This window comes from Zingiber officinale, chromosome 7B, assembly GCF_018446385.1.
Source record: "Zingiber officinale cultivar Zhangliang chromosome 7B, Zo_v1.1, whole genome shotgun sequence".
Lineage (NCBI taxonomy): Eukaryota > Viridiplantae > Streptophyta > Magnoliopsida > Zingiberales > Zingiberaceae > Zingiber > Zingiber officinale.
This window is the reverse complement of record NC_055999.1, coordinates 83,460,314-83,473,010: the sequence shown is the minus strand read 5'-3', so window position 1 is coordinate 83,473,010 and position 12,697 is coordinate 83,460,314.

Here is a 12,697-nt window from a genome sequence, read left to right as displayed (position 1 = left end):
TTGTTCTTTCCTTGTCTTTAGATTAGCTTTAGTATTCGTATTTGTATTCTTTGTATTCCGCTGTGCTAACGAATACGTAGGAAGCAACGATTTGGGGGCGCCGTCTATCCAACCCCCCTTCAAGCCGGCCGTCCGATCCCCAACAGTTTCCTCGATTTTTAATGTAATTTTATTATATATTCTGTAACCCCTACTGTTTAGAGAATATCCTACAAAAATTTCATTTTCTACTTTAAAGGTAAATTTTCCTAAGTGTTCTCTAGTATTTAAGATGTAGGCTGGACACCCAAATACTTTAAAGTATTTTATGTTGGGTTGTTTGTTATAAAATATTTCAAAGAAAGTTTTATTATGTCTTTTATTTAATGTTGTTCTGTTTTGCACATAGCAGGCTGTACTAACAGCTTCTGCCCAAAAATATTTAGGTAAGTTATATTCATTTAACATAGTTCTAGAGGCTTCTAATAAAGTTCTATTTTTTCTTTCTACAATTCTATTTTGTTGGGGGGTTTTAGGGCACGAAAATTCGTGATGGTAGTCATTCTCAAGACAGAACTTGTTAAAATTATGAGTTTTAAATTCTCCTCCGTTGTCACTCCTAATTCTTTTAATTTTAATATCTTTTTCGTTTTCAATTTGTTTGCAAAAGTTTGTAAAGATTTCAAAAGTTTCGTCTTTATGTTTTAAGAATTTAACCCAAGTAAACCTAGAATATCATCTATTATTACTAAGCAGTATAAGTTTCCATTTATGGATTTGACTCCATGGGAGTCAAAAAGATCTAAATGTAGAAGTTCTAATATCGAGTTGGTTTGTGGCTGATTGGTTGGTTTACTTTGTTGACAAGCATTACATATGGTTGAATCTAGGTTAGGTAATTTCGGTAAGCCTCTCACTAGTCCATTTAATTTACTTATATTTCTAAAGTTGGTGTGAGACATTCTCCTATGTCATAACCAAGTTTCTTCTTTTTGTGTTAAATAACACTTAATTGAAGAGGTGGTTAAGTTGATAGCATAGATGTTGTCTTTTCTAAAACCTTTTAGACTTATAGTAGGATTATCTAGATGTTTGATTAAACACTCCGTGGATAGAAATTTAACCTTATACCTAGTATCACACAATTGACTTATACTCAGGAGATTGTATTTAAAATTCTTGACAAGTAGAACATTTGTAATTATGAAATCTATTTTTAATTCAATATTACCTATTCCGATTACCTTGAGTTTGCCGTTGTTTCCAAAGACAACTATTCCTAAGCTTTTGTAAGTGAGTTGAGTGAACTTGGTGTGATCTCCAGTCATGTGTTTGGAGCAACCACTGTCCAAAATCCACTTGGTTTCCTACAATGAGTAGAAATTAAGGTTAGTCTTTTATTTTAAAGTTAATTTACAATATTTTTTTTAATTTTTTTTTAATTGAAGTTTGATTAATTCAAAATTTAACTAATTTAATTGACTTAATTCAAATTTTAACTTGATTCAATTAAAAAAACCATTTTAATTAATTTAAAATAATTTCTAAAGTTAATTTAATAAAAAATAGTTTTTAAAGTTAATTTAATTTTAAAATAATTTTTAAAGTTAAAATAATAATTTAAAATAGTTTTTTTAAAGTTAATTTAATTTTAAAATAATTTTAAAGTTAAAATAATAATTTAAAATAGTTTTTTTTAAGTTAGTTTAATTTAAAATAATTTTTAAAGTTAATTTGATTTTAAAATAATTTAAAGTAAAATAATTTAAAAAGTTTAATTTTTAAAATAGTTTTTAAAGTTAATTTAATTTTAAAGTTAAAATAATTTAAAATAGTTTTTAAAGTTAGTTTAATTTTTAAAGTTAATTTGATTTTAAAATAAATTCGAAATTTAATTTAAATTTGAAATTCAAAATTTAATTTGAAATTAAAAAATTTAATTTCAATTTGAAATTTTAAATTTAATTTGAAATTTGAAATTTAATTTTAATCCTTAGTCATCTCACCCGATTTAAGTTTTCAATCAGGGAATCCTATAATTTTGTGAGATGGGTTGGATTAAGGAGTTTGGTTTAACTTATGTTAGATTCAGGTTTAGCTTTGGTCTCTACAAATAGGCATTCTTCGGATAAACTTCTAAGCTTGGTGAGTCACGTGGACGTCATTAGAAGTAACCAACCTTTCGAGGTTTTTCGAATAGTCCTATCCATGGAGCTTAGTACTAAATCTTGGTCTAACTAGTTAGGATCCATTTAAGGGTAGTTTCGGTCAGTTCCATTTGGCCAAATGCACCAGATCGAAACAATATCTTTCTAGACATGCGATGCCCAAGTTTCCCTAACGTACTATTATCCAAAACTTCACCAGTACCATGATTCAAGTTAAACTTGGTCTCTTTTTAACTAATTCTAATTACCCTGCCGGGTTAGTTTGTTTAGGTTACCCTGTCGGGTAAGTTAGTTTTGGAGGTGCCAGCTATTCTGGAGTCTCCCCCTGAATTATTGACTTTTAATTTAAATTTTCGTTTTAGGTTTGTGTCGATTTCTTTTATAGTTAAAATTAACTTGGTGATAATTTATATTTTGTTGAGTTTTAATACGTTTAAATTTTGATTTCTTTGATTTCTTTGATTTGTATTTTGGTTTTTGATTTGGTTTGTTCGAGTTTATAAAATATTTTTTTTCTTTAGGTATGTAATATTGATTAATTCCTACTTGCGTGGTCAAACACGCTTTCGGAACCCAAGCTTGATTAGTTGATTTGTATTGGGTTATTAATGACTTAAAGGTTTTATTTGAGTTCGACTTGTATCCAAGTCCGGTTTTATTATAATATGCTTTTTGATTGTTCAGGATTAAGTCTAGATTTTTTGATCTTGTAGTGAATTTTTCTAGTATTTCTTTTAAGTTATTAATTTCTGATTTTAATGATGAATTCTCTTCAAGTATTAGATCTTGAGTTGAATTTGAATTTTTTACTTGTTCCTTGAGGTCTTGATTTTCCTCAAGGAGTGATTTGTTTTCATTTTCTATTTTAATCAACTTACTATTTAAGCAAGAAATAATTTTAAAGAATTTTTTATTTAAATTAAAATATACCTCATCCGGGCCTTCGGAAACGAGTACGGACTCGTGGCTTAATTCGGGTTCGGACCCGTCTTCCGATTCATCTCCTGACTCGTCATCCGTTTCAGCTTCGCGGGCCATCAACGCGAGGTGGCTCTGGTGTTTCTGCTCTTCTACCTCCGATTCATCCGAGGAGTCATCCCACGTTGCTTTGAGGGTCTTCTTTTTGGTTGACTTCGGTTTGTCGAACTTCAGTCTTGGACATTCGCTCTTGTAGTGCCCCTTTTTGTTGCATCCGTAGCAAGTCACATTCTTTTGTTCCGTGGGAGTACTGATCTTTTGAAGGTCCTTTTTGCTGAAGTTCTTTTTTCTCCTAGTGAATATTTTTCTAACCAAGTTCACCAGGTATTTTTCGTCTTCTGAATCTTGACCGGAATCCTCTTCAGATTCAGACTTGCTCTTCTTTTCTTTGGATGGTCCTGTAAATAAAGCAATACCTTTCTCGGCTCCAGCATTAGTTTGTTCATGTAATTCTAACTCACAGAAAAGCTCGTCTAATTTTAACTTAGATAGATTTTTCGAAATTTTGTATGCATCTACGATTGATGCCCACAAGCTATTACGAGGAAAGGCATTTAGTGCGTACCGTATTAAATCTCTATTTTCCATCTGATGGCCTATCGCATGGAGTCCGTTGAGGATGTCCTTGATTCTTACGTGCAGTTGACTTGCCGTTTCCCCTTCTCGCATTTTTATATTAAATATTTTATTTAAAAATAAATCTCTTTTTGTTACCTTTGCGTCGCTCGTTCCTTCGTGCAGCTCGATCAATTTGTCCCACAATTCTTTAGCATTCTGATGCGGTCCGACCCGGTTCAGCTCTTCTCGTGTTAGGCCGCAGTGTAGCGTATTGATTGCTTTGTTTTCTGTCGACGCCTTTTTCCTCATGTCTAGAGTCCACTGTTCCGTGTCTAGTGGATTTCCGGAGTTGTCGGTTGGAGCTCGGTAGGCCTTTATGACGCTGAACCATTGATCGTAGTCTGTCTTTAGGTACACCTCCATTCTTTTTTTCCAGTACGAGAAATCATCCCCGTTGAATAGGGGAGGACGTACTGTGCTGAAGCCTTCTAGTTGAGACATTCTGCACACAAGTGAACAACGGAAAAATATTCCAAGACTTAGTCTTGGATTAGTAGTGCGGGAAAAAATAATAGCTGTATCTAAATTGGTGTTGCACCAATTTAGATTTAATTGCAACGAGAAGAAAAAAATTCCTAAATTAATAATAAAATCAACTTAGAATTAAGCGTAAAGCAAAAAAAAAAAATATTTTCACCCCCTGTCTGATTGGCGGTTGCACCAAATCAGAGAGGTACCTGCTCTGATACCACTTGTTGGATCGTGAAATGTCGATAGAGGGGGGGGTGAATATCGATTCGAAAAACAGCGTTAATAAGAGTTAAGCGCAGCGGAATAATAAAAAACTTAGACAAACTGAACACGGTGTTTTTTACTTCGTTCGGAGCCTGTGTCGACTCCTACTCGAAGGCCCGTACTCCGTGAGTACTTTCGTTGGGCAATCACTAGCAGTTCGAAAAGATGATTACAATTTAAAGTACAGGAATGCTTAGCAAAATAAAGAAAATATCGACAAGGATTAAAGAAGAGGAAAGAAGCGTATTGTCGGAGCGTCGCTGGAGCGCAGAGCAGTAGAGCAAGCAGTAGAAGACTTTCTTTTTGTTGTTCTGAAGCTCCCCTCTGACCCTTCTTTTATATGAGGCTCGGGGTACCCCGGATCCCTTCCGGGCGCCCTGGTGGGATGTGGCAGATCCAACCAACAAGCTCCACGTGGCGACGCGCAAGTTTGGATAAAACTTACCTCCGGGCGCCCGGATCCCTTCCGGGCGCCCGGATCCCTTCCGGGCGCCTGGACCTCCGGGCGCCCGGACCTCCTATTTCCAGGAACTCCTTTTCCTGTAAAATAGAGTTAGTCCGAGGCAAATATATATCCTGTAAAACAGTTTGTTAGCACAGTTAAAGTTCAACAATGTAATAGAAAAGAGTATGACTTAGATTCCGTCTTTCCGAGACCGGAATCTAGTCACGATCTCGACATAGATATCTGAAATGGATCTAAGTCGGATCGACGCCTAATGTTTCCTTCCCGGGAACGCGTCCTCGCAGTCACTCCCCTCCAGTGACTTACCTCACTTACCTGCCAGACGTCCAGTCAGCCCGTCGACCCGTCTGGACTTCTTGCCAGCTATCCGGTCAGCCCGTCGACCTAGCTGGACTTCGTGCCTAAGCGTCCGGTCAGCCCGTCGACCCGCTTGGACTTCGTGCAAGCTATCCGGTCAGCCCGTCGACCTAGCTGGGCTTCGTGCCAGACATCCGGTCAACCCGTCGACCTGTTTGGACTTCTCCTGCACACTTGATCAAATTGTCAGACAACAACAAACTAACTTAACCTGATTTGTCATTTATCAAAACCTGGGTTAAATCGTTAGTGCTAACCACACCAACACTTCTTACCTCTGGGTCCTAATTTTTCATGTTCGTTAGTCTTATCATAAACATAGGCAGATGACCCCCAAGGTCTTAGATTACTTAAATCCGGCTTTCTGCATGTCCAATGTTCATGTGGGGTAGATAGAACTGACTTTGAAGGCACTTTGTTAAGTATATAGATCGCAACTGATAATGTATCTCCCCAATAGGAGATTGGCAAATTAGGTTGCACCAGCATAGACCTAACCATTTCAAGAAGAGTCTTATTTCTTCTTTCAGCAATCCCATTTTGCTGTGGAGTTCCAGGAATAGTTAGTTGTCTAATAATCCCTTTCTCATTACACATTATCTTGAACTGATCAGACAAATATTCACCTTCACGGTCAGTGCGCAAGGTTTTAACCTTACGTTCCAATTGATTCTCAACTTCGTTCAAGTAACGAATAAAGCAATCCAATGCTTAAGATTTATGAGAAATCAAATATACATAACCAAAACGTGTGAAGTCATCAATAAATGTAATGAAATAAGAACTCCCATTTATAGCCTTCATATTCATTGGACCACAAATATCCGAATGAATTAATTGCAATGGTGATTCAACCCTAATAGCCTTACCAAATGGTTTCCTAGTCGTCTTTTCAGCAATACAATACTCATATATAGATAAGTTAATTTTAGCATGAGTGCCTAAAAGACCCTCCTTAGCTAATCTATTTATTCGTTCTTGTCATATATGTCCTAGCCTAGCATGACAAATTTCATCATTAACATCAGCATTACTAGTAAGAGCAATGTTTGAAAAACAACCATTATTATTATTTGGCTCTACATCAAAAATCATAAAACCATTTGTTACATAATCATACCCAATTAGCACAGAGTTAATTCGAAGTTCCATACAATGGCTATAAAAATTTACATTGTAACCTAAATCAAGAAGACAAATGATGGAAACCAGATTCCGTCGAATCTCAGGAGCATACAGGACATCATGTAGAAATAAGGTGCGTCCACCACGTAGGTTGAGCTTGCAAGTGCCAATTCCTTTGACTTCAATTCTTGCATTATTTCCTACATATATATCCACTTGTTGCTAGCTGGTACCCGACGGTACTCCACATATGTAGCTCGATCACGTGCTACGTGGTTCGTTACTCCTGAATCCACAATCCACAAATGATACGAATCAGCTAACAACACTGTACTTATAACATATTGCTCGTGGAAAGAAGATAACAATGGATCTATCTTTTTAGGCTCAATACAATCCCGAGCAAAATGACTCTTCTTGTCACAGTTGAAGCATGTCAACTTACTCATAGGTCTTTGTCCATATCTCTTTCCTTTCTTCTTAATTTGATTTTAACAACAACAGCAATAGCCTCCTTTCCTTTTCCCTTTCATTTCTTAAACCATCTTTTCTTATTCTTGGAACCAGAACCTTCAGCTACAAAAGCTTGACCAGGAATCCTTGCGGATTCAATCCTCTCCGCCTCAAGTTCAACATAGCGTGAGACATCGGTGAAAGTCTTGATACTCTCATTGTGGGTCATATTCTGTTTCATTGTTTCCCAAGAATCAGGAAGGGAACGGATGATTGCTTGAACCTGTTGTTCATCGGTCAACGCATGACCAACAGTCTTAAGCTCTCGAATCATATTACTCATCTCCCTGAGATGTTGGGCCATGGTAGCATTCGAGTATTTTTTATAGCTATCAAACTTAATTGTTAGCTGACGAAGCTTACTGAGACTAACTCCACTGTACTTTTTTCTAAGGGCTACCCAGACAGCATGAGCCGATGGTAATGTCTCATACTCAAATACTAGGTCATCCATCATTGAACTAATCAATATTCCCTTAGTAATGGAGTCCTTCCCTTTCCATGCCTTATAGGCATCAAGGTCACGTATGTGCTGTGCTGTTGAACCATCAACTGGTTCTTCCATGATTTGATTTATAGCTTCTAGAACTTCTTGTTTCCTCAAGAACGTATTGTATCTTAAGGTGTCAGATTTTGTAGTTATCCCCATATAATTTCTCACTCTTATTGAGTTCAACTATGATGTTTTTAGTTGTCATAATCTACATAATAAATACATTATTTATTATTTCAGTGTAATTCATATATATACAATTAATTATTGACTTAATGTAAATTATAATTAGTTTACAAAATCAAGTGATAACTTTGTTTCCACTCATCATTCGTATGTTCTAATCTAATCAACATTGATCAATTTTATTACACACATCCACTCTAATGAACGAATCATTATTAAAATGAACTAATCATTTTTCATATGAACTAATCATATGGATATATGGACAAATCATATTCACATGAACTAATCATGTCATGAAATGAACTAATCATTTCCAAGTTTGTTAACATATAACATAACTTTTCATTATATAATTCTGTTCGTATATAACGACAGAAATTATTACATGACTCATAAACTAAATGAGCTAACACTGTTCGTACATAACGACAGTAAACAGAACACTAGTAACATAGATAAGCTAGCACTACTTCCATTAGAATAAATGCTAGAGCAGTGGCCAATTGTATTCCGTTTATCCCGGACTCTATGATGGGTGGATCAACCTCAGATGTATCCATCAAATCCATTTCTAGATCTTCTACACACTCTTGATGATCTTCCTCTGATTCTTCGGGATCCATCTCTAGATCCTCTTCGGGATCCATCTCTGGATCCTCCTCAAAATCTTCAGGATCCATTTCTGGATCCTCTTCAAGTTCTTCGAGGTTCATTTCCAGATCATCTTCAGATTCTGCTGGATTTGGATCCTCCTCTAAATCTTCAGAATCCATTTCTAGATCCTCCTCAGATTCTTTGAGGTCCATATCTTCGGGATCTGGATCATCTTCAGATTCTTCAGGACCCCATTCCGAATGAAGTAACTATCCACACATATCTGAATATGAGATGTTGCCATCAGAATCATCGATGTTCCGATAATGAATAAACCAAAACTCATCTTCTTTCTTTGTCCTGGACTGATACCCTCCTAGCTCAAGATTCCAGAACAACCAATCAAGCCGACCAATAAGCCTACCGACTCAGTGATCCGGGTCATATTCCAGCTTCTTGATCTCCTCCCATAGTTCATGTTGTCGTTCATAGCGACCAGTCATCATGTATATCATTCTTTGTATCTAGAATTGAAAATCATGATGTCAGTATAAAATCGACAGACTAATAACAAAAACGGGTCATATTCAATTCCCACATATAGAACAAAATATACAGAATACATAAACAATTAAGAAAAACAAATTTCCTTATTTTGGGCAGTTTCATGTGACTGACACATTAGATTGGTCGATCATGAATCCGATTCTTAAGCTTAGTCTATCATCCTCATTAGAACTAATCTAATTGGACAGGGATTTCTGACCTATGTTCTGTTATTATTTAAGCTCATTTGAGTCAATCTCAGACTTATTTATCAAACTTAGGTCCATTTGATTCATCCAATTGCCCATTGGATTAAGTCTGACTCATTAGAACAAATCTAATCTTTATTATCAAATCTGACACAACAGAACTAATCTGATCATATTTGATCAACCCAACTTCTGTAATCTAGATCACCCCAATTGATTCAATACTAAACCGAACTGGTTAAACCAACAAATAATTTGAACCAGATCTAGGTATCATTAAATCAATCTGGTCTGCTTAAATCAATTAATAATTTAAACCAGACCTGGCTTTGATCGGACAAGTTGGTATGGTTCCATTTTCAGTAAATTAAACTATAAATTAATTAAATATTTATTTATTAATTAATAATACATTTCATTATGTATTTAATTAATTAATAAATATATTTAATTAAATTTTAACAAAAGTTCACATTTTTTTTCCGCATGCAAGAAAAAAATGTATTATTAATTAAATTTTAACAACTGTTCACATTTTTTTTCGCATGCAAGGAAAAAAAAAATGTAACTTTGATTCACTGTGCTTCGTCAAAAACTGCACTATTCACGTTTTTGAATTTCTTTTCAATCGATCCATGAATCAATCAAAGAACTATGTGCGATTTTGAATCGATTGAAATGAAACTCCAATCGATTCAATTCAATTAAATCGATTGGTTAATCGATTCAATTGATGAACAGTGTTCACTGTTCATCTTCTTCACGACAGGAAAAAAATACGAGCTGTTCTCACGTCGATTTCCACCAGTACTAAAACACGGTCGCCGACACTCCTCTGTTGAGACTCAATGCCGCCGTGGACTACGCGATCCCGGGTGGAAATCGCAGAAATGGGATTTGGCAAATCCCAGAAATCGCAACTTCGCGATTTCTTCATGAGCGATCACAATTTCTCAGCCGCAGGGATTTTCATGCTTTCAAAACTATGCTCTGCTAATATTGTTGTATTTTTGAGAGCATGAGACAGAAACAAAATAAAACGGTAACCACTTACACTGATCTCTCGAAGGAATCGCAGAATAACTGCCGGACGTCGCTGTTGTCGGAAACACAATCACAAGTAATCGGAAAGTGTTTCAAGGTTCACGAGCCAAATCTCAACCTCTGGACGTTCTCTTTTGCTCGACCAAATCACCTCACAGCTTTGCTTGCCCCTCTTTGATCACCTTCGCATCACATTCTGCTGCCTCACTCTGATTTCATTGCTTGGACGCTCCTTTTATAGGAAGGTTGAGGAAGACGAAGGGGAAAGGACGCCCCTTCGTCTCCTTGGCGTTTGCAGCAAAGAGGCATTTGCAGCAACGAGAGAGACGAATCCCTTCGTCTCCTGTAACGCCCAACAGTCTGTACTTAGTTTGATCTATTTGATATCCATATAGTCACGTTGCTATCCATGCTATTTATACTTATGTCATTATGTTCATGATATCATAGTATAACTTATAGAGCTTTACCCTTGGATGTGATTATTTCAGCTTGTTTAGTTATTATTGTTATGTATATATTTATCTCTGGACTACCTACTAGACCAGATTGTGGTAGTGTATATTGTTGCCCGCAGTCCATAGCTAGATAAATACACATCTTGTCTGCCCACTAGACCAAGTAGTAATGTCTTGTATTGTCGTCCATAGACAGTAATATTTATATGCTCTGACCGCCCACTAGACTAGATGGTGGTAGCATGTATTGTCGCTCGTAGTTAGTAGCTGAGGAGCTAGATAGCTACCTCATCATATCTTCCCACTAGACCAGATGGTGGTAACATGTATTGTATCTCTGGATACCTACTAGACCAGATAGTCGTAGTATATATTATCGCTCGCAGTCCGTAGCTAGATAGATACACATCTTGTCTGCCCACTAGACCAAGTAGTAATAACATGTATTGTCATCCATAGACAGTAACATTTATATGCTCTGACCACCCACTAGATCAGATGGTGGTAGCATGTATTATCACCCACAGTTAGTAGCTGAGGAGCTAGATAGCTACCTCATCATATCTGTCCACCAGACCAAATGCTAATACCAACTATGTCTATTCCTAGGGGTTGTGCTTTTCACTTGTATGATAATCCAGTTAACTTTATTGACTATCACTGGGGTGATCGATCCGGTTCCATGAAAATTTTCCATCGATTATCAGGGGTAAATCGGAAAGTGCATACGATGACCAACTCAGAAGTTCAGTATCTTTTGATTGTACGAAAAATTATTGATCTACTAATGAATTGTAAAACCTTTTTGTAGACTCGAGTCGTGAACCTTTGTGTAAACCCTCACGACGGGGTTAGCTAAATGAATGGAGCCTATTAGCTTAAGATTCTAATCAATTATGAGAGATATTTAGTTGATACTTCAATTGACTAAAAGATTTTTCACTCACCAGTGATATTCCATGGTCATCTAATGGCCAAAGCCCAACAAGAAACAAGTCCAATACTCGTAACCCTTTATCAAGTCAAAGCTAAACAAGTTTAATAATTTCGATCAAAGCCAAGAAATTCAACCCTCCTCACATGATCATCAATTAAATTAATAACCGAAAAACATATTTATTAGTTTGATGATGATGATTATGTCCCCTGACGTGCGGCGCATGTGATCCTCCCAAATATTGATGACTCTCCACCTCCCACTATTAAATCACAATAAATCATGATCAACCCGTCGATTTAGCATTTAATCACCACCGACCGCACCTAATCATCCCGCAATTATATTTTCAAATCTCCCTAGACAAAATGATGAATCAGATAACTTGAAACATCCGGCTCAAGAAAATTTTTTCGTCCGTCAGATAAATCAGAAAATATTTGTGATGAACGGTCCAAAAATTCAGCACATGATTATACATCTCATTTAAAACAAAATTCTCTATAAATATTTAAATAATAATTTAACATCCTTCCACTATATTAAAACCCCTGCTAAAAATATATTAAAGTCCCTGGCAAAAATAAAATTTCCATGGACGCATCCCCTAAGTTGACTAAGCTCGATTTTGTTTTCGTGGCATCCACTTGATTTGCAAGTTGGATTGAACGAAGGTGATTCAGTCTAAATCGTAATGAATGTGACCTGTGATTGCTCAAATCAAATTAGTGATATTATGTTTTAATCAAATTATATTGACAAAATTTTATTTTATATTTTAAAAAATACTCTATATTTCTAAAATACTTTTATTTTATACTATTATAATAATTTCGGCAATTGCACATACTAACTGTGCATTTATTTCTCCTTTTACCCTTTGTTAACCATTGTAATATTACATTCAAAGAACAACACTAATATAAGTCTGTATTTTAAAAAATAACACTACTATGACGTTGTATTTTTAAACATCTATCAAGATGTTGTATAAATTTTAAAATCAAGATTACTATAGTGATACTCTTTGAATATAGTATGTGTCGTTCTTTGAAATATGGTACCATAATAATTAGTGAGAGGGGTAAAATAAAAAAATTGAAATTAGTTGCATATTTAAAATTATATTAATATGCTCAAAATTATTAAATAACTATAGTCGAAATAATTTTAAAATTAGTTAACAATATTCAAATATAATTTAAAATTATTCTTATTTAGTAAAAACAATCCAACTTATTAAAACAGTGATTAAATATTTCTAGAATAATTTTAATTAAAATTGTGA